This window comes from Mus pahari, chromosome 10 (assembly GCF_900095145.1).
Source record: "Mus pahari chromosome 10, PAHARI_EIJ_v1.1, whole genome shotgun sequence".
Classification (NCBI taxonomy): Eukaryota; Metazoa; Chordata; class Mammalia; order Rodentia; family Muridae; genus Mus; species Mus pahari.
This window is the reverse complement of record NC_034599.1, coordinates 33,434,696-33,441,487: the sequence shown is the minus strand read 5'-3', so window position 1 is coordinate 33,441,487 and position 6,792 is coordinate 33,434,696.

Sequence of the window (6,792 nt, the reverse complement as noted above, 5' to 3'; positions counted from 1 at the left end):
TGGCTTCATTTTCATGAAACTCTAAAAAGTCTTTAATTTCTTTCTTTATTTCTTCCTTGACCAAGGTATCATTGAGGAGAGTGTTGTTCAGTTTCNAAGTGAATGTTGGCTTTATATTATTTATGTTGTTATTGAAGATCAGCCTTAGACCATGGTGGTCTGATAGGATGCATAGGACAATTTCAATACTTTTGCATCTGTTGAGACTTGTTTTGTGACCAATTATATGATCGATTTTGGAGAAGGTACCATGAGGTGCTGAAAAGAAGGTATATCCTTTGTTTTAGGATAAAATGTTTTGTAGATATCTGTTAAAACCATTTGTTTCATAACTTCTGTTAGTTTCAGTGTGTTTCTGTTTAGTTTCTGTTTCCAGGATCTGTCCATTGATGAGAATGGGATGTTGAAGCCTCCCACTAGTATTGTGTGAGGAGCAATGTGTGCTTTAAGCATACTAGAGTTTCTTTAATGAATGTGGCTGCCCTTGCATTTGGAGCATAGATATTCAGGACTGAGAGTTCATCTTGGAAGATTTTAGCTTTGATGAGTATGAAGTGCCCCTCCTTGTCTTTTTTGATAACTTTAGGTTGGAAGTCGTGTTTATTCGATATTAGAATGGCTACTGCAGCCTTGTTCTTCAGACTGTTTGCTTGGAAAATTGTTTTCCAATCTTTCAGTCTGAGGTAGTGTCTTTCTTTTTCTCTGAGATGAGTTTCCTGTAAGCAGCAAAATGTTAGGTCCTGTTTGTGTGGCCAATTTGTTAGTCAATGCCTTTTTATTGGGAAATTGAGCCATAGATATTAAGAGATATTAAGGAAAAGTAATTGTTGCTTTCCGTTATTTTTGTTGTTAGAGTTGGCATCCTGTTCTTGTGGCTGTCTTCTTTTAGGTTTGTTGAAGGATTATTTTCTTGCTTTTTCTAGGGCATGGTGTCCATCCTTGTATTTGTGTTTTTCCATTATTATATTTTGAAGGGCTGGATTCATTGAAAGACCTTGTGTGAATTTGGTTTTGTCATGGAATATTTTGGTTTCTCCATCTATTGTATTTGAGAGTTTAGCTGGGTATAGTACCCTGGGCTGGCATTTGTGTTCTCTTANGGTCTGTATAACATCTGTCCAGCATCTTCTGGCTTTCATAGTCTCTGGTGAGAACTCTGGAGCAATTCTATTAGACCTGCCTTTATATGTTACTTGACCTTTTTCCCTTACTGCTTTTAATATTCTGTCTTTTCTTAGTGCATTTTTTGTTCTCATTATTATGTTTTGGGAGGAATTTCTTTTATAGTCCAGTCTATTTGGGGTTTTCTAGGCTTCTTGAATGTTCATGGACCTCTCTTTCTTTTGGTACAGGACATTTTCTTCTATAATTTTGTTGAAGATATTTGCTGGCCCTTTAAGTTTTTTAATCTTCATTCTCATCTACTCCTATTATCCATAGGTTTGGTCTTCTCATTGTGTCCTGGATTTCCTGGATGTTTTGAGTTAGGATCTTTTTGCATTTTGCACTTTCTTTGATTGTTGTGTCCATGTTCTCTATGGAATCTTCTGCACCTGAGATTCTCTCTTCCATCTCTTGTATTCTGTTGCTGATGCTTGTATCTATGTTTCCTGATTTCTTTCCTAGGGTTTATATCTCCAGAGTTGTCTCCCTTTGTGTTTTCTTTATTGTTTCTACTTTAATTTTTAGATTATGGATGGTTTTGTTCAATTCCATCTCCTGTTTGGTAGCATTTTTCATGTAATTCTCTAAGGGATTTTTGTCTTTCCACTTTAAAGTCTTCTCTCTGTTTACCTGTGATTTCCAGTATTTCCTTCTTAAAGTCCTCCATCATCATCAGAAGCGACTTTAGATCCATGTCTTGCTTTTCTGGTATGATGGTGTATCCAGGACTTGCTAGGGTGGGAGAGTTTGGTTCTGATGATGCCAAGTAACCTTGGTTTCTGTTGCTTCTGTTCTTACGCTAGCCTTCTGCCATCTGCTTATCTCTAGTGCTTGCTGCCCTCAATATATCTGATTGAAGCCTGTCCTTCCTATAATCCCAGTTGATTCAGGATTTCTCAGAGTCCAGATTTCTCTGTGGTTCTTTGATTGTGGGCTCCTGTGAACCTGAGATTCTGGGTGTGTCTGAGTTCTTGGCAGTCAAGATTCTCTGAGACACTCAAATACTAGTGTGACCTAGCTCCTGTTATCCTGGGATCCTGTTGTCCTAAGATCCTGGTCATGTTACAGTGCGTGGAAGTGGTATCTCCTTTGAGGACTGTGGAGTTGTCTGGTCAGTTTGAAACAAAGGTAAACCAGAACTGGTCAAAAGGAACCTGAGCCTCTGGTCAGGAAAGTCTCTGGTGTCCTTGTTCCTGCTGTCACAGGCCAGTCACTATTGTATTGGAGCAGATGTTGTGTTCCACTTACCAGTGATCCTACAATCATGTGTGTAGTCCTCTAGGGACCGTGGGGATGTCCGCTGACTCTGTGCCCTAGGTGACCCAGTGCTGGTGCAGACTAGAAGAGACTTGTGCCTCTGGTCACGCTTGTTCTCTGCTTCCCTAGTGCTGTCTCAGGTCCTGTGTGCAATTTGATTAGAGCAGATGTTGTGTTCCATTCACCAATGATCCTAAAATCATGGGGGCAATCCTCTAGGGACCATGGGTGTGTCTGCTGACTCTGTGCCCTAGGTGACCCGGTGCTGGCGCAGCCTAAAAGGGACTTGTCACTACCCTTTTTTTTAATGTACATGTAGGGAAGTTACAGGAATTATAAGTCCAATTTGAATAAAGTTTAAAACCATATATTTTATGATAAGCAGTCTTTAAGTTATGATGGCCAAAGCACGATATTATATATTGCTGTAAAGAAAATTATACGTTTTATTTTTCTGATATTAAAAGTTACTTAATAAAGACTTGTTTCTATTAAACAAACAAAGGAAAACAAAAAGACAAAAACATGGGTTACAGGTCTAAATAGAGAAAATACAAATATTTGAGGACTATTTAAAGAAATTTCCAATATCCTAAGCCATCAGGTAAATGCAAATCAAAATTATCTTGAAATTTCATCTTACAGCTGTCAGAATGGCTAAAGTTAATAAAATGTGAAAATTCATGTTGTTGAGGATATGATTAAAAGGAACAGTCATTCAGTACTGGTGTAAGTATAAACATGTATATCCAGTGGGCAATCACTATTCTGGTTCCTGAGAAAGAACACAATAAACTCCAAGGCAATGGGCAAAGAGACTCCTTGTTGGTGGTGGTATTCTTGTCTCAGTTAAGGGCAGAGAAGATGGCCATCCTTTTTTCATTCTAGCTTGATGCCTTGCTTGGTGGTCCAAGCTGTTTTGTATTTAGGGCTCATAAAATTCAAATTGAGGCATGGTAGCATAAAAGAAGGAAGACAGACAGAGACCTACACACTTTCATGTCACCCACCCACAGACTGATTCTCCAGTGCACACCACAGGTGGGCCATAGACACCTGCTTGCTAACATGCTGTTCAGTGTATATAGAGGATGTCACACAGGGGCCTACCAGCCATGTGGACAGTCTGCATCTGGAGCCACCACAATATGTATGTATGTGGTGGTCAGATCAGAATGAAAGAGAAGTGAAATGGCTTGAGCATTATGAAGAAAGAACTAGAGACTAGAGGGTAGGGAGAACTAGTGTGTTATGAGTTTCCAGCACTGCCACCTGGGGCCATGGTGAGGTTCCAGCATGAGCTGCTACTGGCATAGTGTCAGGGCTATGTCAATGTCTATGGCTCATATTACCACTAGAGAATATTGGAATGTCCCTGGTCAGTTCAGTTACCAGTGATTATCTGGATGTCCATGTCCTGTGCAGAAGTGGCCTCACCCCTCACTAGAAGCTGTACTCTGGAGAGATGGCTCTATCTCTCACTACTGGTTGCAATCTGTAGGGCAGGCTATGTGCCTCTTGGGAACCAGAGTAGAGCCGGCCCTGCTGGCAGGAGTGTGGGTAAATCAGCCCCTAGGGCCTGAGTATGTTAGAGCTGACCCTGCCATTTACCTACTATGGGGAGGCCCAAGTGCAGAGGTAATGGCCCAGTTCACTGTCTCCACCTCCTGCAGTTTGTGGTTGATCTCCAGAGACTGATTCTAAGACCCTATTGCTGAAGACAATATCTACACAATTCATTAACATGGCAAAATCTAGCTTGTGCCTATCTAGAGCCCACACCCCTTTTGAGTAGTGCTAATGGTACTAAAAGGTACTATTTGTACCACCAAAATACAAACTAGAAACATAAATACCAATTCAGCTACAGACTCTTGTATTTCTAGTGTGAATTACATGTTTGATGTGCTACTACCATAGAGACACAAAGTCTGTGGGGGAATATCTAACCAATATATGATTGAATTTAAGGGCCATTATATGAGACAGAACTGATCCAAAACACTGTTTGTGTGGCCAAGAACTTGAGACTAGATACTCTAGAAATGCTTAGGGGACCCAAAATGTTACTGTCCTGCTAAAGGAATGCTACAAAAAAAAAAAAAAAAAAATGGCTCCTAATGAAATTCCACTACACTCATAGATAAATGTCTTGCTCAGCCATCACCAAAGAAGCTTCCTCACAAATACAGAGAACCACAGTTGGCGATGTATAGAGTAAGAAACCTTGGAACACTCAGTCCTAAATGGTGTATTGTAAGGCCTTGAAAGGCAGCCTGTTTTCTGTTTTAGCTATATTAAAACACTGGAGACCTAGCAGATAACTCTGCAAGGGATGGAAAGAAGTTTGCCAAGATCCCAGACACTAGGCTCCTGACAGGAGGCCTCAGCTCCATAATTCTGTGGCCATAAATCACATAGGGCAACACCCAAACTCCTGGTATTCTGTCTGGACTCCACCCCCACAGTTACCTGTCAACAGCAAGGTATGCCTGGCCCACTATAAAAGGGGTTGTTTGCCCCCTCCTCCCTCTCTTACTCCTGCTTCCTGCTTGCTTCTCACTTGTCTTCCTCCTGCCCAATCCAAATTTCCACTCTTTAAAATAAATTAAAATTGAGAAAAATAAAGTATATTGACATTGGAGTCATTTAAGGGGTATCACTGAACATTAAACCTAAAATGAAGGAATTAATCCATGCCAAACACACCAAACCAAGCAACTGACACCAGAACCACTTCTGTATAATTTCTCAGTCCCCAAATATGGAAATAGAAAACCTAGGAAAGTGTATTTTATTACAGATATAATTTTTAAAAAGTGGGAGTGGGCGGCTTGGGGAACAGGGGAGGGGAAGGGTATAGGGAACTTTTGGGATAGCATTTGAAATGTAAATGAAGAAAATATATAATAAAAAAATAAACATTTAAACTGAGCCGTAGTATTATATTGAGAAATTCACTTTTGCAATTATTTGCCTGTTTCTCTTAAGAAAAATCACAGTCCTTTCAAAAGGACTATTACTATGTTTTCTATTTATTAAGTATATTTTCCAAAAATCTTTCTACGGTTCCAAAGGAATTGAAATTTTGTGTTAAAATTCATGGAGGAATAGTGCATGAAACAGGAGTGGTAGGGTAATTTAGTTTCACACAAAGCACCCTGATTTCTAGAACTGACCATTCTTTAGTATTAAGTAATATAACCCCAGTATTATCTCCAGACAAGTACTATAGTCTACCTTCTTCTGAGTATTCTACAATACAGAAAATGGAGGTTCCATTTTCTCCATTGTTTTATTTCAAAATATTTCTTTCTATGTTGGAAGAATAAAATATTCACTACTGTGTGTCCTGAAATTGGTTCCTTTCCTCTTCATTCCTCACAATGTGTCCATAATATTTTCTCTTAATCTTGAAACCTTGCTAGCTAATTTTTAATATCAATAACAGGTATGACCAATGTTTTATGAGAAAAGGGGGTAAATTATAGAAGGTAAAACTACACAGAGTAACAAAATCCAATCGAAGTGCTCCTTAAATTTTCATTGTTGATTCTCTACACTGAAATTTCATCTTTCTTTCTTTCTTTCTTTGTTTCTTTCTTTCTTTCTTTCTTTCTTTCTTTCTTTCTTTCTTTCTTTCTTTCTTTCTTTCTTTCTTTCTTTCTGCTTTTTTTTCATTTTTTTTCTTTTTTTGGTTTTTTGGAGACAGGGTTTCACTGTGTAGCCCTGGCTGTCCTGGAACTCACTTTGTAGACCAGGCTGGCCTTGAACTCAGAAATCCACCTGCCTCTGCCTCCCAGTGCTGGAAATTAAAGGCATGTGCCACCACACCCAGCTGCAACACATTTCTTGCACGTACATATGACATTCTCTTTTCTCTCCACAATTACATTATATTAATAAAGACAGGGAGAAAACTTTCAAAGGGCTTCTACAAAAAGAAATCAAACTTTGATGAACTGAAGTCATGCGTTAGTCATCTTAGAAATATACTTTGCCACATCCATCCTTTTTCTTGAAAAAGGACCTCCAATAACATAACTTTCATCAATGAAAAGTGATGTGACTCATATAGATTTATAGAACAGCAAGAAAGAATGTACAGTCAGAAAATAAGGTGGAAATGTTACAATCATTTTGTTGAAATTTAACTTACAAAACAAAAATTTGTAATAAAGTAGCAATATCCCTTCATTCTTTTTTTTTTATTGTGACTGCAGAAAAAGCAGATAAAAGTATAGTGAATAATGTGAGATGTTAGCATTCTGATTAGTGATGCTTATTCTTGATTTTTATTCTTGATTTTTTTTACCTTAAGGGAGAGAAAGAGGGAGAGAGAGAGAGAGAGAGAGAGAGAGAGAGAGAGAG